This window comes from Lissotriton vulgaris, chromosome 2_1 (genome assembly GCF_964263255.1).
Source record: "Lissotriton vulgaris chromosome 2_1, aLisVul1.2, whole genome shotgun sequence".
In the NCBI taxonomy this organism is placed as follows: domain Eukaryota; kingdom Metazoa; phylum Chordata; class Amphibia; order Caudata; family Salamandridae; genus Lissotriton; species Lissotriton vulgaris.
The window spans coordinates 1,132,060,341-1,132,082,388 of record NC_141687.1 but is presented as its reverse complement, the minus strand read 5'-3'; positions in this window follow the sequence as shown (position 1 = coordinate 1,132,082,388).

Below are 22,048 nucleotides of genomic sequence, written 5' to 3'. Positions count from 1 at the left end.
AGTATCTTAGCTGTTTTCGATGGCAAGGCAGGGTAGCACTTGTCAATCGCTAAATTATGCTCTCTAATTGCTACATCTATAGCCTTCTCACACTCATTATCCTGCAACTGTTTAGTTGCTTGCTCTAGAGTTAGCTCTTCTTTCTCTTTCTGTTCTTTCTTCAACCTTTTCATTTCTCTCTGTTTGGACTCTTTTCGCCAATAACGGAAAGAATCAAACATTGCCGGCCGGGCTTTCTTCCTAAACAATTTCGCTTCTAAATTATCAAGAATCTCGGGTTCAAAACTACCATGTAGTGGCCAACTAAGGACACCATCCTTCTTACAGTAACGGACCCATACCTCATTATAAGATATAGGACCCACACCATGTTTACAATATAAGTCATAAAGGGGAGTCCCAATCGGAGGAACCAGACAGGAATCCTCCAATCGTGAGTCATGGTTGCAACCGAAACAAGACAACATTTTCCGACTTACCATTTTCAGTCTGGAACACAAAACAAACAAAACACGGAACAAATATGTGCACTCGAACCAAGAACTTAGGCCTACCAAAACCAAACTAATGTATCGATACCCAAACTGAACCAAATAGATTATCGTAACCAGAACAACTAGTGATAATCTTATGAAACCAAACCAAACCAAGAACCGATCAAGGATTTTAACAATCCTCACAAAGTAACCAGCTAGCTATCACTAAATACTTAACTGAGGCACTGAAGACGTCACCAAGGAGAAACCCGTCACGTTTCGCTGTACTAAGGGCTGCACCTTGGGTCCAAGACAGGGCGACGGTCAAGGCAACGGCCCACTGCAGCCGTCCTGAACGGGAACCCTCGTGGAAGAGAACTTCGGGCCACTTTTGCGATATGCCGGGATCGATGAAGTGGGGCGCCTCCCTCGGAAATCTTCACACGAAGCTCCTCGAACTCTTCAGGCTTTTGGACCGGTACCGAATGACGTCGCCCCACGTTGGGCGCCAATTGGAGTTCTGGACTTTTTTTGGTTCCGTCCAGAGGTGTCAGGGAACAACACCCAAAGACCCCGGAGTTCCACCTGCCTTGGTGCGCAAATGAACAGAAACACGGGCTTCTCGATGGTGGCGTCAAATACCAAAGGTTTATTACTGCAGGGACACAGAAGTCACAGAAACTACGCATGGGCAGTAACCAGGAGCCTGTTCGATTTGTACATTGAGGGTTGCTCCTTATATACTAAAAATTGTGCTTCAGGCAAATATTTCACATGTCAGTACATTCCTAAACCTTTGTATCTTAAACAATAAATATTTGGCATTACACAGGAACTGTCGATAATATCTGATGCCAAACATCACGAAGAGGGGTTCCCACTAGTCCATCACAATCCCTTGTCAATATTGCATTCAAGAGCCGGACCGCCTCATCGTAAAGTTCGTTACCTCCCCCTAATAAAGGCCCAGAAGGAAAGGAGCAGAGCCAGGTGCAGGAGATAGAAAAGCGGGATAAGAGATGTTTGTGGGTTGTAAATGGGCAAGGTTACCGGCTTCGGCCGCCTAATCATGATCGGGACAATGGACACGAGAACCAGTTCAGGTGGGCTGGCCTCGGGCAGAGGAGGCAGCCTTTGTCAAGTCATGTAGCTACAGTGTGATCTGGTTTAAGGTGCACGTGTCATGAAAGAGGTGAATCTCCGGCTAAGGCTACGTGTCCTTAATCGAAATGAAGTGATCAGAGGTTATTGCGTATGTGAGGGCAAGAAACACAAAATGGCGGACATGATCTAAGATGGATGCCGTGGGTAGATCAGAAATGTGTTCATAACAGGAGTGCTCTTGCTCGTATCGTAGCGAAAACACCAGGATATGCTAAATGGATCATTTGCGGTTCGCTGATACTAATATTATGTATTTCCGACAAACTTGAAAACACGGGTTCAAATCGTCACGGAACCTCAATCACTAACGTGGCGGGCCTTCTTAGGCCACGCTGCACTGCAGCCTGCACTCCTTACCTGCGGTAACTGCAGCAGGCAGGCACAGCCGCACAGTGCAAACGCGGGACTTTCAATAACATTGCCAAAACTAAGTCCCGCGTTTGTGTGCACTGTGCACAGCCTGCATTTACCGAAGCTGATTCTGAAGCAGGCAGGTCAGGGTCACAGAACAGAACTTTTAAAGGCCATCGCGGCCGCAATGAGCCTCCTGCCGCCTCAAAAATGGTGCCGCCTGGGGCAGACCACCCCCCCCCCTAGCTTCGCTAGTGGTTTGACACCAAACACAACAGTTTTCTGTGCAGCCGTTTTTAAAGTTATCATTTACCGCAAGGTTATAATGCACTTTAGAGTATATGGTATGTCTGCATCACAGAACAACCCCAGTGGATGGATTTCGAAGGCTGCAGAGGGGCCCTGGTCATGCATGGGCACCCTCTCACATACACCCAGCCCCCTGCTTTCAGGATTGATAAGGCCTGCCATAGGGGTGACTGATAGGTTTATATGTCCAGTTTTAAGGTAGATATAGTGAACCTATATCTAAGTAAGGGGTGCATGCACCACCTTACACAGTTTGCAGTAGCAGACCTGTTGTGTCAATTTGAGTGGCCTCTCAGGGGTGGCATAATACAAGATGCAGCCCCTGGGAGGCCTCTGGGGTACCAATGCCCTGGGTATATGGTATACCATATACTAGGGACTTATAAGGGTACCCCAGAATCCAATCTGAAGTGTACTTAAAGTGCATGTAATCAGTTTAGGGAGAAAGCAGATAGACTGAGGTACTGATTAGCAGGATCCCAGGCAAACTAAGTCAAAAACCAGCAAAACACCAGGAAAAAAGTGGGGGTAATCATGCAGTCAGATTCCACCTTACTACATACATAACCCATCGATCTCCCATACAACTATTTGTACACCCATCTATGTCACCTTTCACCCATCCATGCACTCCTCAATCTTATCACCCCATCTGCAGCTCTGTCCCCTGATCTGAACTTCTTCCATTCCCATCACACCTTCATTTGTCCATTTGCTCCAACACCTCATTCTACCAATCCTTCTGTCCAGGGCTGGACTAGAAATCAAAATCAGTACTAGAAAAAATATTCAAGTCGCCCCATAGAGCAAGAGGCTACAACTAGATTGTGTCCATGAAGGCATGGTGGGTCATGGAAGTCTATCCTGCTCTGAAACCATTGACCTAGCATGTAGCCTACCGGGTAAATGAAATGTCCAATCTGGCCCTGCATCTGCATTGTGCATGGGCAGCGGACCCCTGGTCTGTCAGCTCCTGACTGGGTCCAGAATGTACAGTCCCCTGTACTTTGAGCCCCACCCCTCAAGTTTCGTAATCCCACTGCTAGAGAGAAATTTGCTTATCAAGCCATCTACCTTTTGTACACATCTTCATCCAAACCTCTAATGCACATCAATTCTCTACACCAACCCAAACTGAATGTCCTTCTTCATCATCCATCCATCCCCTTTATTACACCTATTACTCTAGACATTCATTTCTCCCTTCTTTTTTCCACCATGTGTTATATATGGATCCCTCACATCTTCTGCCCTTCCACTCACCCCATAAACCTGTCTCAGCTATGCCCATCTATATTCCCCTCGGTGCATCCAAACAACTGTCTGCCTGCCCAGCTCCCCCTAACCATCAATCGCTCCAAAATCCATTAAATCATAAAAATCCCAATAACTTCTCTTTCATTGCCTGTTCAATCTGCATGTGAAGTGGCCAAGACAGAGAAAGGGGCTAATCTTAATGTGCACAGCACTACTGTCTCTTACGAGCCACAATCGTTGACAACTGGGATAAGAATGCAATTTAGAATACCATGGCCAAAGCACAGTGCAAACTCCTGCTTGTGCTCAAAACAAGAATGCAAGATGAGTGCACATTTTGGTCACATTGCTGGTAATTTCTCCTATGATTTGTCAAAGATAAAACCTGCCACAATTATTGTCAATAACTAGCATTTGCTGGGCACAATGAAAAAGTAAATAACGTGAGCAAGTTGTTGTGAATGTATCTAGGACTCTATTTAAAGCATTCCCGATTCATGCCCTTATGTGGTTATATCAAATCATATCCTTATAAAGGCATAAGAATCATATCCATATTAAGTCATAGCCAATGCAGTCCAAATACGGCAAGGCTACTCCCATAGACTCCTAGAAAGCACAACGCGTTCTAAAACAAACCAAGCCTCCAGCAGCCCAGGAATTCCCCCTGCTTCGGTATTGCTTTGTCCTAGAACTCCTGGAGTCCTGAAAGAACTGCGAGTTCTTAGTGACGTCTTATGTCCAATCTTACATCAAACCCGGCACCTTCCAGTTATAAATATACCAACATCTGACTTAAGCAACACACAGTGGTTTGGAGCAGATCGGCTATCTACTTGCCCGACGCCTTGCTGATGCGAGTGCCGAAGGAAGCTGTTCCTCCCTGCTGACGCACTGAGAGAGACGCTGTCTTTTCTCCTGCCGAGAAATCCAGCTCCAGTGTTTCCCTGCTACCCTTGCGGGTTACTGGGAGATCGAGAGAGAGATACAAGACCTCCTTCATTCTATACCCAAGGTACGGAGCTGATTAGACCCTTAGAGAATTCTTGATTCAGATTCTTGGCAAAAACTGTAACTCATCTACTCCTTCCCACGTACTAGGCTTAGGTTAGGTACACTGGGGTAGGCGTATCTAAGAAACACCAGTTGAGTACGTTTAGTCATTATTTTATCATTGTATGTATTTTATCCATTTTAAGTATCTTATGGCTTAGACACCATATAAATGCTTTTACAGTATTATTTCATAATACTCATTTTACTGTACGCACTTTACTTTATGACAAGTATTGCAATTGTGGCAATTCATTTCTCTTGCATTAGAAAGAAGACTGCTCAATAAATAACCATTTTATTGAAAACGCCCTTCTCTCTATTTCTAAGCACTTCTGGTGAAACGAAGCATGCACGATTGACTGAGTGAAATAGCCGCGACTCTGGAGATATTCCTTATTTCAAGGGGAACAATGTTGTCATGTTATATGGTTGTCAGAAGCTAATCCCTACTTGTTTATTCGAGAAAGTTTCTAGTGACCTCTGAGCTAGCTGGCACACACAATTAAGTCTAACCTATTCAATAGAGACCTAGTCGACCTCAGTTCATCGTCTACACTATCGTTTATGTTATTCCAATGCGCAGAGCATATTGGGAATATAGGAACTACACTACATGGCGCCCAACGTTTGGTAAGGCGATAATTTAACGCTAGATACTAAAGTAACTCAGTCGTGTTTTTCACACAGAACCCTTTTCCTGTAAAAACTCCAATAAACGTCTGGAGTGGGTAAAAGGTTAATATCCGCCAAAACTTAGTAGGAAGAGATTCCTATGTATTAGTTTTTGGTTTAGTCAACGTTGAATGATACAGTGTTCCAAAATATTGTGCACCTAATCTTTGTTTCCTTGAAACTTGATCTGCAAACTTTCAGTCAGTAAAATGACGGAAAGTGACGAAGAAAGGGAGAGAGCTAGACTAGCAACTCAACTTTTGGCGGAAGACACCAGTCTCCGAGAAAATGAACCGGATGCAATACTCATCCCGGTAAATGTAAGAAAAACTTTAACTCTAAAACTTATAGAAAACGGAGTATCATCAAGAGGTGGTACAGTCATATTTGTTGTCGAGGCACATGAATATCGGCAGACAGAGGTATTCTATTCATGGATAACTTTTCCAGCAGCAAATGCTGTGACACGCGAGTTCCACTACTACAAAATAGAGGAATCTCCAGAGGAATACTCCCCTTTCGAGGAAGTTGAAATTCCACTAACTTACCAAGAGCATGAGCTCTGGTTTAATGGCGCCCTAAAACATCAAAATCACATTACCAGGCTCGGTCCACTAGGTAGACCAGGAGCCACATGGCCGGTTCTAGCCAGCTATACACCACATCCTGACATTGAAAAAATGTCAAGTGAAGAACTTTTAGTTCAAATAAAAGAATTAACAAAAGCATATGGACAATTAGATCAATTGACAATTGACAGTACAATATGCCGCCAAAAATTTAAAGAAACAGATATAGCAGACCAACCTTTTGAACTTGCCAGAATAATTGAAAAATCCTATGAAGAATTAGGCAGAGATAGTTTGGGTGGGAAACCACTAAAACCACAACTTACTGAAAATCCTGAAAAGACTCCAAAAAAGAAGTGGGAGGGTAATAAGCAAACCACTCCCAGAGTAAAAACATTTTCAGACCAGAGGAAGGTCTCCCCAACGGAGAGATAGATCTCCAGAACGGGGGCGAAAGTCTCCACAACAGGAGCCCTCTGAAAAAAGATATAACCTTAGAAATAGGGACAATTTGAGAAAACCTGACAGATATCAAGATATTGATACACGTCCATCTCGATCTTTTCAGACTTCCTCACAGGAATCGGAAAGAAGAGGACGGTCAGAACATAAAGAAGAGCGCGTCAAGCCCAAAGACAAAGAACCTGTTCATCAAAGTAAAGAATTACTATTTCCTAAAAAGAAGGTAGCCAGTATTAAAATAAAACATGCCGAGGATCCTGAGGACACAACTCAAGAACGGAGAGTGGGCCCAAACAATGCTAGTCAGCGCAGCAGAAGTGACCATAGCTCGCAAGATCCTGATGAATCTTCTGAAGACAGTGGACACAAATGAATACATTCAAGTGAAAACTGCAGACACCAGAGTTAGCGTGCCCCATAAATTATATGAAATAAGATTACAAATAGAGGGGGGCAAAACTAGGAAAATAAAAGGTCTCTTTTGGGAGAATCTATCTAAAGACTATGACATCCTTCTAGCAGAGAAAGATTGGCCACCAGAGTTTGTCAGGGAGTTCCCACATGGGGAAGAAATGATTATGCCTGCCTTCTCAAATCACATTCCGATTCATAAAAAATACACATATGCAGGAAAATGGGCAGTGGCCCAAGCCCCTGCATTATATAAAAATCATGTAGGATGGGATGAGGATTCTCCTCACCATAAAATCCAGATAAAAAATCAACTTACTGCACAGAGGCAGTATCCTGTTAAGCAAGAAGCTAAAAAGCAAGTCAGAAAGATCTTAGATCAACTTGAATATCAGGGGTGATTGAAACATGCACCTCACAAATTAACAATCCTTTCTTTCCTGTCTCCAAACCAGACAATTAATATCATCTAGTATTGGACTGCAGACACTTAAACATGTGTTGCAAAACATTTGCAGTACAAAACTAACATAGTGCAGCACTAATGAATAATATCGTGCGCAAAAAATATAAAACGACATTAGATATTTCAAATGGTTTTTTCTGTCAAAACATTGCACCAGAAAGCAGGTATTTAACCGCTTTCTCCAGCATGGGGGCCCAAAAGCAATTTTGTCGTCTCCCACAGGGATTCAAGAATAGCCCAGGATTATTTTCAGCCAGGGTAACAGAGTTACGACAAATGTATGATGATGAGGCATTTTCTTATGTCGATGACATCTATCTAACAGACGATGACCTGGAGACAAACTTGAAAAGAGTGAACACCATCATACTTGGGTTCGCATCTGAAGGGTACAAATTTAACTTTAAAAAGTCACGAATTGCCCACCTCACTGTCCTATTTTTAGGATATGAATTATCAAGTGAAGGCAAAAGCCTAGCAGACAACTTCTTAGAGAAGGGAGCAGTACTACAAGCTCCAAAAACGCTGAAAAACTTTAAATCAATTCTAGGTTTCCTGAACTTCGGAAGAACTTACATTCTAAATTATGCAGAGAGGGTTAAACCGCTCTACGAATTAATAAAACCTGATTTCAAACCAATTAATTGGACTCAGAAACACACAGAAATTTTAAGATCATTACAAATAGACATGTTAACTAAAACAATGATGCAAACACGCGCAAACGAACGCAACCTTGTAATCCGAGTCATCCCAGGAAGATGCGGATTTACATACCTGACCTCTAAGGAGGGAGAAACGGTACCAATAGCTTATAAATCACACTTGTACACACAAGCTGAAATGAAATTCAGTTCTACTGAATAAAATTTTAACTGCGGTTCAAACGGCTGTAGCAAAAGAAGAAGCCCTAGCTCATGGAAGAGGATATCTGTTTTAACAGCAGTATCAGCCCTTGAAGCAGTAACAAGACCGAGCATTCCAAATGCTATGGCATTAGATCCAAAATGGATACAATGGGTAATTCTCTTGCTGCAACTAACGTGATACACGTATTTGATCCCAAAATGAAAAAGCTAGAACATCTAGAATATGAACAAGAATGTCCTCTGTCTATCGAAATTCTACCTCTGGAACAATACACCTGCCTAATCTACACAGACAGATTTGAACAACACTACGTTGTGGATAAAAAAGTTTACAATGCAGCATGTGCGATTGTTATAGGTCGCTGGCGCTTAGGTAAATTCAGACCAATGGTCACTAAAAAACTGAATCACTCCGAAACTGTACAGCTCAGCGAGCTGAACTACGAACTTTGAAGATGGCGCTTGAAAATGCAGATCGCGAATTCCCCACACTAATAGTGTGCGATTCGCATTACTGCGTCAAATCTTACAATAATTCCATGCAGACCTGGATTGAAAACCGTTACAAAGATGAGACAGGTGGCACAATAAAACATAAAAAACTATGGGAACATGTAGTTCTTTTACAGAAAGAACTATGAAAGACTCACGTGATACATACGCAGATTCTTCAACGTGATGGCGTGCACGTTGCAGGGAATTAATTGGCTAATAAAGCCACAGCGGCAGCTGTGCAAACGGCTTCCGTAGCTACAAAAAAGCGTTCTAAAAAACAAATAGATGGAGAAAGAGCCTCAATGGAAGGCAATTATGCGGCGCTACCTCTAAACTATCCACTCGGAAATACATACATAATTGATGCGAACTCCGTTCCGTTTGCTCAAATCCCTGGAGTGGGGGATAGAGTAATTCCAAACACGAACCGGAGGGCTCACTTGATTCAAGAAGCACACATGGGAATGGGTCTGAGGCACCAAGAGATCCTGAAATCGCTAATAGAATTGCAATCAGAATACTGGTGGCCGGGAATGAGCGTGTAAGTTTATAACTTTGCAATGGATTGTCATGACTGCAACAGAGATCGCAGTTATGAACCGGGCCAGATATCTGACTTGAGCACAATAAGACCAGCCCAGACACCTATATTAGACAGCATTAGACCATCTACACGCAGGCGTCCGACCGGACAAATGCGATCCCATAAATATTAAGACGAGATTCATTTGGATGTGGCCCCTGCGAGCGGCTGACGCCAGAACTGTTATAAAAGATTTGAGAGTCTTTATCGGCACATACGCAATTGGCATGCTACATTCTGACCAGGGTCCTGCGTTTAGCTCTCAAGCTTACAAGGAGGCCATGGCCAGCTTGGGAATTGCATTGCGGTACTCTAGTCCATTCCATCCTGAAGGAAATGAGGTAGTGGAGAGAAAAAAAAGTGACATAAAGCAATCTATAACAGCGAGGGTATTAGGTTCGGGTGATGGGTGGGTCAAACATCTAATAAGTGTCCAACGTAGTCTTAACAATCTGCCAAGAAATTCTCTGGGTGGAATCCCTCCGTATGAACTTTTGTTTGGTACAAGAATGATAATCGAAGACCTCGATTGTCAGACTTCAGTGGTGGAACAAAAAGCTTTTGATATGAAAGATCATTTGGCTGTTTTACAGGACTTGAATGAAACAAGAAGAAGTCTAAGTAACACAAAGCTAAAGCCAATGGCCACTGAAGAAAAACCACCTGTCCCAGCAAGACCTGTCTGGATTCCAAAGATTGGGGATTTGGTCAGAGAAAAGATCGCGGTGAAGAAGGAATTTGGGCCTTCTTACAGAAAAGCAGTACCTGTCTTAGCTATCATTGGAACAAGATCAGTAGTACTACTGCCCCTTGCTGGTAAAAAGGAGAACCGAGTTGTATCAATCGACCTGGTAAAAGCACAACCATGTGGCCAATAAAAAGTAGTAGGCCCAGTGTACTCCCAAGATGTAGCAGAAGACCAAACCTTGCTACAATTCAAGAGGTTCAAACTGAAAGACTAATCACATTTGATAAACATGCAGTGAATATAAAAGGACTATGCAACAAAGCCATGGAACTTGTGCCTCTTGAAACCCAAATTGCAACAGTTTGTCAAGAAACACCTGTCTACAATGATGTAGCCACTGACTATACTAATATGACAAAGGAAGAAGCATAATCCAAAGATTAATGAAAATCCGGAAGCAATTCCAACAATTGACAGAACTGCACCTGGCTACTTCATCAACTTCGATGACTTTTCTGATGATCCAAGTGAACATGAAGACAAGCCAGCAAACAAATCTTTCAAAGAAAAAATTACATAACTCTTTCATCAACTTGGAGAAACATATCTGATTTCACCCTGGATTGAACTGTGGGTTGTGTTAGGTGTACTTTTCCTCCTGCTCTGGTTAATTTTGGTTTTAAGCTTGGGAAGAATGAGTGATGGAAAATACAGTACAATGGACACAGCAAGTCAGAACATCAACTTGGTTCTAAAACCTCACAGATCCGCTCACATTGAAAAAAGAGAACTATCATCAGTGAACATCACAGCCATTCCTATACCTGGTGGTGTAGCATGGGACAATACGGATTACGAAATCTATGGCCCGGTTGAACTCTTGAAATATCCACATCAGTTCAAGATTTCTTTAAGTGACTTTGTATCACCTAGTACTTTCTCTGATGATTGGAACTTTGAAAATATTAATAACATGATGTCAGATTTAGAAATGTCAGCAAAATTTACAGAACATGATTATTTACAAGGTTCATCAAATTATGAAGAAATGTATTGCTTTAATCATTTTGGGCATCATTATTTGCATAAATCTGCTAATCCTAGAACTGTTTTCAGTTATAATCAATGGGAACATTGTCCAACTCCACCAAAAGGCAGCTCGAAAACATTTTATGAGAAATTTCCATACTTCTCAGGGTTTAATATCACTGATCCAGAAACGTTTTATTTTAAAATAATGAATAAGACAGGAATGAAAAACATGTTGACAAACACTAAACTGATATATTCTGAAAAGTTTTATGAAAAAATGTCTATATTTGGTTTTGAATTTTGGAAAAACAACATTGAGACAAAAACTGTCTGGGGTACAAACGAATGTCAGGTACAAGGGTTAGAATCATTATTCAGAGCCTGCATGATCCCAGAACAAATAATGTTCCTGAATGACACCATTCAGCAAACAACCTGTCTTGGCCTAGCCAAGATAAAAGATTTAAACAACCCGTCTATACCAAAGCCTATGCCTGATAGAAATAACACTACAGATGAGGGGTTAGACGTGTCCCATATTTTAAAACAAAACAGAACTAATCCTGATTGGAAAAAATGGTTGTTCTGGCCCACAGACACAAAAAAACTGTCAAGATAGATTCCTGAACAAAATACAGGGGTTCAAACAGAACAGGCCAAACCCAAGATATTCCCAGAGACAACATCCAGGGATAATAACAACATACAGTGTAGGAAAACTATACCTCGAATGGCTACAGAAATCCACACTACCCGAAATTAAGCAGCACTTGACTTTACTTAAAGAAGGTGCTGACTTGCGAGATATCTTACTGGGACCTCGCAAACAGCGTCAGAAACGTTTCATATACGCTGGTATATACGCAGCTTACAACGAAGCTTGGAAAGTAACACAAATTGAAACTGCTGAAAAAAATACGAGAAATTGATCATATTAATTTGGAAAAATCCCTGTCTGTAGTGGACAATGGGTTAAGGACTCTGTCCTCCAGAATATATTCTCTGGACAGCATTGTATCATCTGCTATTGATATAATAGAACAGGATATGCTAATGTTACAACATGGCCAGTCCCAATTACGTTCTATTGTACAGTTAGGCTGGACGTTACAAACTCTGCGTTCAGGCTACGTGCCATGGCGTCTAATCAACACAGCGTCATTATTTTCTATCTTTAACCTTACTGATAAACAAATCTCTTTGGCACAAAGAGGGGCAGACTATACGGTGCTGAGCATTGAAAAACTAGAAAGATTGCCATTGACAGTCTCCGAAAAACCTGTCATTGAATGGATAATACATGGCACCATTACAATTCCGATAACGACTTTTCAGTTTCAATATTGCCAAAAGTATATACCAGCAGGCCTGTATGAAAGGTTGGGTAAAGGGTACATCAAGTCAACCTGGAATTTGCCTTACACACATAGATGTTGGAGTGGGGGCAAAAAAGAAGTATTTCTTAGTGGTAACAACTGTAATAATTCACTAAGCGGTATACTTCTGTGTCAAGGAATTAACTTGCATGGAACCTGCGAAGGTTCATCAAATAACCTTTCATGTCACCTGCACGGCACCCCTGCTACACAGATAGAGCCTTTTTTCAGGCAGCTTTCCAACGGTAGCTATGTTATAACAAGTGACCACAGCTGTTGTGGCCTGGTGCCAGGAACGGCCTATCTCGTGAGCGTTACTTCCAGGGTCACTTGCTGTATGCAAGTATTGTATCTAAACAGCAAACCAGACATGGAGGCGGCAATACGGCCTTCTTTGAATATCTCTTCTATTTGAATTGATACTTTAAGCAGAATGAAGTCTATTCTTTTACAAACAACTGTGCCTTTAACCTTGTCTAGAGAAACGTATGATCTGCAAGTTGCAAGGACAGCAGCAGAGATACATGCATTATTATCAACAAATTGCCCCGTGCATTTCGTAGAAATGTTAAGTCAAATCTTAAACATGTCAGATACCAGTGGCATCGCACATGTATTTAAGACAATTTATTTGGGACTGTTAGCATCCTTTGAAGCAGTCCTGGGCATCTTCCCTAATTTCGTGCACTCTGTGTTCAGCGGCCTGCCTCTCATCTTGGGACTTGTAGCAGGAATCTTATTTTTGTTCCTTCTGCTCCGATATGGCAAGTCAAGTCACAGACAAAACTCAGGCTACAATGGAAGACACGATACTAGCAATGCAATACCGAGAGCGGATTACTAAAGTCCTCGGCTTGGCTCGGCTAATCAATCAATCAATCAAAGACATTTATAGAGCGCACTACTTACCCGGAGGGTCTCAAGGCGCTAGGGGGGGGGGTGCTGCTACTGCTCAAACAGCCAGGTCTTGAGCTTCTTCCTGAAGGAGAGGTGGTCTTGGGTCAGGCGCAGGTCGGTCGGGAGGGAGTTCCAGGTCTTGGTGGCCAGGTAGGAGAAGGACCTTCCTCCTGTAGTCGTTCTTCGGATGCGGGGGACGGCGGCGAGGGCGTGACTGGCTGATCGGAGGTGGTGTTTGGGAGCGTAGAAGTTGATGCGGTTGTTGAGGTAGCTTGGGCCTTGATCGTGTAGGGCTTTGTGTGCGTGGGTGAGGAGACGGAAGGTGATTCTTTTGTTGACGGGGAGCCAATGCAGGTCTCTCAGACGTCCGGAGATGTGGCTGTGTCGTGGGATGTCGAGGATGAGTCTGGCCGAGGCTTTCTGGATCCGCTGGAGTCTCTTCTGGAGCTTGGCGGTGGTTCCGGCGTAGAGGGCGTTGCCGTAGTCCAGTCGGCTGGTGACGAGGGCCTGGGTGACCGTCTTCCTGGTCTCGGTGGGGATCCACCGGAAGATCTTCCGTAGCATGCGCAGGATGTTGAAGCACGACGAGGAGACGGCGTTGACCTGTCTGGTCATGGAGAGGGAGGAGTCCAGGATGAAGCCCAGGTTGCGTGCGTGGTCTGTCGGTTTGGGTGCGGTGCCCAGGGCGGGGGGCCACCAGGAGTCGTCCCAGGCGGAGGGCGAGGAGCCCAGGATGAGGACTTCCGTCTTGTCCGAGTTCAGTTTCAGGCGGCTGGTCGTCATCCACTCGGCTACGTCTTTCATCCCTTCGTGAAGGTTGGCTCTGGCGGCGGCGGGGTCGTTGGTCAGGGAGAGGATCAGCTGGGTGTCATCGGCGTAGGAGATGATGTTGAGGTTGTGTTGGCGTGCGATGGCCGCGAGGGGGCTCATGTAGACGTTGAAGAGGGTGGGGCTCAGCGAGGATCCTTGAGGGACGCCGCAGATGATTTCGGTGGCCTCTGACTTGTACGGTGGTAGGCGGACTCTCTGTGTTCTTCCGTTGAGGAAGGAGGTGATCCATTCCAGTGCCTTCTCCTGGATTCCGACGTTGCTGAGGCGCTGCACTAGGGTGCGGTGGCAGACAGTGTCGAATGCCGCGGAGAGGTCTAGGAGGATGAGGGCTGCTGTTTCTCCGTTGTCCATCAGGGCTCGGATGTCGTCGGTGGCAGCGATGAGGGCGGTATCGGTGCTGTGGTTGGCTCGGAAGCCAGACTGTGAGGGGTCGAGGGATCCATTTGTCTCGAGGAAGGCGGCCAGCTGTTTGTTGACGGTCTTCTCGATGACTTTGGCTGGAAACGGGAGGAGCGAGATGGGGCAGTAATTCTTGAGTTCGGTGGGGTCCGCTGTTGGTTTCTTTAGTAGAGCGCTGAGTTCGGCGTGCTTCCAGCTCTCCGGGAAGGTGGCGGTGTCAAAGGAGGTGTTGATGATGTCCTGCAGGTGGGGTGCGATGACAGCGTCGGCCTTGTTGAAGACGTGGTGAGGGCAGGGGTCGGTCGGAGATCCGGGGTGGATGGAGTTCATCATGCAGACGGTGTCTTCGATGCTGATCGGAGTCCAGGCGCGGAGGGTGGTGGTGGGGGGCGTTGGTGCGGTCGTGGCGTGCGTTGGTTGAGTGCTGAAGCTGTTGTGTATGTCCGCGATCTTGTTGTGGAAGTAGGAGGCGAGGGAGTTGCAGAGGTCTTGCGATGGGGTAATGTCGTTGTTTCCGGCGTTGGGGTTGGAGAGCTCTTTCACGATGTTGAAGAGTTCCTTACAGTTGTGTGCGTTGTTGTCCAGCCGGTCCTTGAATGCAGTTTTCTTGGTGGCGCGGATCAGTTGGTGGTGCTTCCGGGTGGCAAGCTTGAGGGTGGTCATGTTGTCCGGTGTTGGTTCCCTTCTCCAGGCTTTCTCGAGGGCTCGGCAGTTCTTCTTGGAGCTCTTGAGTTCGTCGGTGAACCATGGGGCCTTCTTGCTGCCGGGTCTGCTGGGCGGGGTCCTCAGTGGGGCGAGTTCGTCCGTGCAGTTGCTGATCCACTTCGTGAGGTTGTCGGCGGCCTGGCTGGGGTTCGCTGAGCTGGCGGGAGGGTACTGGCTCAGGGAAGCGGCGAGCTGGTCGGCTGTGATCTTGTTCCAGCTTCTTCGAGCAACCTGTTGATGGTGGTGGTGGATCGTCGTTCTTGTGAAGGTGAAGTGGACGCAGCTGTGGTCCGTCCAGTGGAGTCCTGTGGCGTGGCTGAAGGCGATGTCTTTGCTGGATGAGAAGATGGCGTTGAGTGTGTGTCCAGCAAGGTGGGTGGGGGTGGACACCAGCTGCTTGAGTCCGAGGTTGGCGAGGTTGTCGAGCAGGGTGATGGTGTTGCGGTCGTTGTTGTTCTCCAGGTGGAAGTTGATGTCCCCCAGGAGGATGTAGTCAGCGGAGGGGAGGGCATGCGGGCTGACGAAGTCGGCGATGTCCTCGCTGAATTGTGTGCGAGGTCCCGGGGGTCGGTAGATCAGGGTGCCTCTAAGGGTGGTCTTCGGGTCGGTGTGGATCTGGAAGTGTAGGTGTTCGGCGGTAGTCAGGGTGTCGTCGGTGTTGGTCGTGATGTGGATGGTGTCCCTGTGGATGATGGCGATGCCTCCTCCCATCTGGTTGGCGGTGCGGTCCCTCCGGGTGATCTTGTAGCCCTCTGGGATGGCGATGGCGATGTCGGGCGCTGAGGAGGCGTTCATCCAGGTTTCCGTGAGAAAGGCAACGTCAGGAGCTGTGGTGTCGAGGAGGTTCCAGAGTTCAATGGCGTGTCTGTGGACGGAGCGGGTGTTGAGCAGGATGCACTTGAGGTGGTTGCTGCTGGTGCTCGGCTTGGCGGGTGCTAGTGCGAGGCAGGTCCGGATGCAGGAGAACTTGCAGGCGTGGCAGCTGAAGGGTCCGTGGGTGCGTCTTGGGGTGGCTCGGTAGCATCCCGGGAATCGGCCGGTGTTGAGTGCGTTGAGGGTGGCGGCGTCGTACGTCCGGCGGGCAGGCTGGGGTCTGCGGGGACCAGGGGTCCTGGCACTGGGCGCGGTCCAGGTGCGGACGGGCGCAGACGGGCTTACCTTAGGCGCACCTTCGGCGCTCAGTCGGCCCTCCCGCTGCGCGCGTCCGCTGCGCAGTCGCTCCGGGGGCGTCATAAGTGAGGAGCCGGGAGGGCGGTTCAGCTGGGTGGCGGGAGCGGGCGGCCAATGGGCAGGAGGGGGGGCGGAGCGCCAGAGAGCAGTGGCGGGAAGAAGGCGGCAAGAGCAACCCGGAGGGCAGCCGAAGCGGGGGAGAGGGAAACGGAGGGAAGGGTGATCAGGCGGCGGGCGGGGGAAGCAACAGGCACACAGCAGGGGTACAGAAAATAAAACGGGGAAGCACCAGGCGACAGGCACACAGCAGGGGTACAGAAAATAAAACGGGGAAGCACCAGGCGACAGTCACACAGCAGGGGTACAGGAAAATAAAACGGGGAAGCACCAGGCGACAGTCACACAGCAGGGGTACAGGAAAATAAAACGGGGAAGCAACAGGCGACAGTCACACAGCAGGGGTACAGGAAAATAAAACGGGGAAGCAACAGGCGACAGGCACACAGCAGGGGTACAGAAAAATAACACGGGTAAGCAACAGGCGGCAGGGGAACCAGGCACGCAGTGGGAGGCAGGCAGGCAGCGGTAAGGCGGAGGTAGCAGGAAGAGCGCAGCCGTCAGCAGGGCAGCCGGCAGAAGGGCAGCGTGCTGGCAGTAGCAGGCAGGAGCGTGGTAGGTGGGGCGACCTCGCCTGGGCAGGCTTGAGCGGCTAAGAGATCTGAATACTACCTGGTTTCTTTCATTCAGACCAATCTGGCAAGATTGTATCTTACCTGTTCTACGATGCCTGCTTTGCGGAGAAGAATGCGTGTTGGACGTCTGTCTCACACTCCCATCAGCAGTACCTATGGATGTCGATACTTTGCTTGGTTCAGTAACGGCTCATGCAACGTGTTGTCCCCAGCCGCTACCCATTCAGATGACGGCATTCGTTGAGGCACACAGGTATAACCTTCCGTGACCATTGCTGATCTAAACACCGATGATGGCAATGCTTCGCACATATGCACTATTTCTACTTTTTAGGACCTGGTCCAACTTTCACCTACTGTTGTAGACACATTTTTTACCAGCCTATCTGAGTTAATGTTGTCTCCTAACAACGAGAATAACTGTTGAAATAGCGAGTATACAGCGTTCCCTGAACTCTGAATTTGGCCTTCAGTTTTGATAAACAGTACTTCTAAAAAACATTGGAGCTATTTTTCTTCCCGAAAGTGAAATTATTTTTTCTCCAGTTCCCAAAATATTTACCTTTTTTTGGGCACATGATACTCGGCTTACAGTAGAACTATTCTTAGAGAACAAGATTTCTATTTTTAAAATATCTAGAGACAATATTTTGACTTAGCCTCTAGCACATGTACAGTCTTGTATAATTCTGTGATGAAATGGTCTCGACCTTCTCCTCTGTATTAAGAGCCATTTCATAAATGTAAAATTTAGTGATTCATTCAGTCAAATATTACAAAATATGCATTAGCTGAATGACACCACTGCTTGCAAAAAACGTACAGTATTATACTCATTTTTTCGTGTATATACCATTTCAAATGCTTACTATGCATTTTGGGGTGGGCTGGAAAACACATGCATCGTTATATGTTTAGTATTGCTTAGTATTTAGTAATGATGGACATTATACGTGGAGTGGGTGTTGTGAATGTATCTAGGACCCTATTTTTTTTTTTAAACTTTATTGATAGGAAGGAATAGTGGTTAATCAGTTGCATAAATTTTTTTGGCAATCGTTACATATTGTACAAATTATCTTTTCCATACGCGATAAGAAACTTTATCGTAGTAAGGACTGTGTCGCATTAAACTTTCTGAGACTTGTATATGTATCAATCGTCGGTTTCTTTGTGTATACTGTATTCCTCTATTATCCCCTCCCTCCTATATTATTCAGTGGTAACATCATTTTTCATTTAATACAGAAATAACAAGCTTCCCAACTTTCCCCCCCAACCATGTGTCATCATAGCCCTTGTGTGTTCACCCATATCCCGTAGTAGCCTTTGTCTCCGCTTGCACTTTGGTAAATGGCCAGGTTAGTGCCACTATTGTCGCGTTTGTCTCGTTGTTGAGGTGACTACCCCGCATCCGCTCTGTTACTCCTTGTCCCCCTCCGAGTCTAGGTCCTCCCCCTCCGGTAAGGGTTCACAGATTTCTCCTCTGTAGACATTCCATGCCGCCCACACTTTGTTCCACTTGCGGGGCGCTGCACGAAGTACGCATACTGCTCTCTCTGTTACCATTAGGATGTCCATGTTCTTAGCCCACCTACTGGCGGTGGGTACGTCTGGCGCGCCCCATTTCTGTGCTATATCCCGCTTAGCCACTGTCATAGCCAATGTTGCCCAAATCAGTTCGTATCTACCCAGGTCATTGGGGTCCCAGATGTTCAAAAGGCATTTGCGTGGTTCAGGTAATATGGAAAGTTTAAGGGCCTGGGAGATTGAGCGGAGTATTTGTCTCCAGAATTCGCGTATTTGTGGGCATTCCCATAGTGTGTGTATCACTGTCCCTTCCTCCCCGCAGCCTCTCAAACAGAAGGGGTGTAGTGCTCTCTGTATTTTATGCAACAGTGTCCTGGTGTAGTAGATGCGGTGTAGGATTTTAAGTTGTACCAGTCTGAGCTTACTGGAGATTCCAACCTCTTTCGGGGAGGCCAGCGCCTCATTCCATTCGAAGTCGTCTGTCTCACCTAATTCCCCCTCCCATTTTTCTTTAAGTTTCAGCGTTGGGTCTTTGAGATTATTGATCAGTTTCTTATATGTAAGGGAGGTGGCGCTTTGGAGCATGAATTCCGTTAGCAATCTATCCTCTAGTGGCGAGGAGTCCGGCAGAGTGGTGCCTGTAGGGATTGCCTGTAGTAATGCGTGTCTAATTTGGACATATCTAAATGTTTCTGTGGGTCCAAGGTTGTACTGCTGTTGTAGGTGTGGAAATGGTATTACTGTGTCATTGTCCCAGAGGTCCCCTACTGTAGAGATGCCTATGGAATCCCACTGCTCAAACCCCTTACAGCCTCTCAGGTTCCCCAATGTCTTCGTGTCCCACAATGGCGTCATTTTGGTGATTCGACCTGCCCATCCCAGACGGGCCTGCGCCATGTGCCATAGGGCCACCGTGTGCTTGGTCGGACCAATTAGGGTCTTCAGTTGTGACCTGTTATAGAGCACAGACAGCATACAGTCCGTCCCAAGTTGTGACCAATCTGCCCGATAGGCTGGGTCGTCTTTTGGGGCGTGGATCCAGTAGTTTATAATTTTGAGTTGGGCCGCCCAGTAATATAGCTGAATGTTGGGGAGCGCTATGCCCCCCTCGTACCAGCTTTTAAACAGCTTGTCGTACGCTATACGCGCAGGGCCCGCATTCCAGAGCAGGACATTGACCAGCGCTACGATCTGCCTGAAGTATAGTGGTGGGACCAGGTGGGGAGTATTTTCTAGAACATAGAGGAGCCTCGGGAGGGCCATCATCTTGTACAACGCCGCCCTACCCAGCAGGGTCAGGGGCAGGGCCGCCCAATGCTTAACATCTGCTCGTAGGCGATCTATGGGTGGTTTTAAGTTGCTAACAAAAAATTCTGCTTCCACGCTCGTGATGACAATGCCTAAGTATTTGAAGGAGGCTGATGTCGTAAGCAGCGGACAGTTCTCCTGTAATCTCGGCGCCGGGCCTTTTAACGTATACAAGGTAGATTTCGACCAGTTTAGAGTGTAGCCCGATGTGCACCCGTGCGTGTTACATAGGTCTAGCAGGGCCGGGATGCCGGTATCAGGTGCGGTCATGTAGATGAGCATGTCGTCTGCGTATAGTGAGACTTTGTCCTCCCATCCCTCCTCCCATTTAATGCCTGCGAACAGGGGCGTGGATCTGATCTGGATTGCCAGGGGCTCAAGCACCAGTGCGAAGAGCAGGGGGGACAGGGGGCAGCCTTGTCTAGTCCCCCTGCCCAGTGGGAACCTCGGCGATATGTGGCCATTGGCTACCACCTGTGCGACGGGCTTCGTATAAAGCAGCCGTATCCATTTTATGTATTTCGGCCCAAATCCCATGCGTTCCAGTACCACGAAGAGATATTCCCACTCTACTAGGTCGAACGCCATTTTAGCGTCGAGAGAGAGAATCACAGCCTGCTCCGTGAGGAGGTGTGCTCGGGCCAACACGCCGTGGACTCTTCGGAGATTCATCGCAGTGCTCCGGTGAGGCATAAAGCCCGACTGGTCAGGGTGGATCAAGGTACTGAGGTGGGGCATCAGGCGGGTGGCTAGAAGTTTAGCTAGTATCTTGGCCTCGATGTTCAACAACGATATCGGGCAATACGAGGTACACTCAGTCGGGGGTTTCCCCGGTTTGGGTATCGCTACAATCGTGGCCGTGCGTTGATCCAGCGGCAGCTCTACTCTATCCCTGCTCTCTAAATACATGGCTAGTAATGGGGCACTGAGGTCTGGAGCCATGGACTTGTACCACTCTACCGGTATCCCATTTGGGAACAGTGCTTTACCGGACTGTAACGCCTGGATCGCCAGCTGGATTTCTTCCTCCGTCGGGTCCAGTTCTAGGGTGTCCCTATCTTCCTGTGTAATGCTGGGGATAGTAATGTCCGCTAGTGTTGCCGATGCCATTTGTTGTGTGACCCTCCGTTCCGGTGTGTATATTGCCCGATAATGTCTTGCTAATTCGCAAACTATTTCTTCTGGTTGCACCAGTTTCCGCCCATCCTCTGTGTGAATTCTCTGAATACCTCTCGCTCCATTCCCTCTCTTATCTAGCCATGCCAGCATACGACCTGCTTTGTCGCCCACATCGTAAATTCTATGTTGAGTGTTTGCGATATACCCTTTCTCAGTCGTTTTGAGGTGAGCTAGGTATAGTTGTTGCCGAACCATGAGGGGGTGTGCCGTGGACGGGGAGGGGTCTGTCATATGTGCATTGTTGGCCGCGTCGAGTGCAAGTTCTAATTCTGTGAGTTCCTTTCGGGAGTCCCGTTTGTGCCCCGTTATCGCTGCAATGGCCGCCCCCCTGAGGACTGTCTTGTACGCCTCCCACAGGGTGGATGGTGAATCCACAGTGCCTGTATTCTCAGCAAAATACTGCGTTGTTACTAGTTTGAGTTTCTTTCGAATCTTGGGGATTTTTAAAAAATTGGGGTAAATTGGGTAGATCCGAGCGCATCGTTTCCCCCCGGTGGTAAGCGATAGGACAATTGGAGAATGGTCGGAGATTCCCCTGGGCAGTATGTCCACCTTGTCCACCATGTCTAGTCCCAATCCCAGTGCCATGAAGTAGTCTATACGTGATAAGCTATTATGTACCGCTGAGTAGTAAGTGTATTGGGTGGCCTCGGTATGTAGCTGTCGCCAGATGTCTATAAGGCCTAGGGCCTCTACAAAATCCGATAGTGGTGCAGTACCTCGTGGCCGGGTCCTAGAGGGAAAGGTGTCTTTAAGTGGATCCATGATTGCATTAAAGTCCCCCCCAACAATCGTGTCGCCATCGGGGAGGTCAAGAAGGAATTTGCCCAGTGCCGGTAGGGCCACAGAGTGTAGAGCTGGGGGGATGTATACTGATATCACATTTAGAGCTCTGCCCTCCCATTGCCCATGGACTGCAGCAAAGCGACCCTGGTCGTCCGCCACACGGCGGGTTATAATAAAGGGGGGTGATTTTCTCACTGGTATGCCTGTTCCCCTGGAGCCAGCAGTGAAGTCTGCGTGTATCGCCATTGTGTAGCCACGTCTGTCAAGTGCTTTGCAGGTGGACCCTGTGAGGTGGGTTTCTTGTAGGAGGACTAT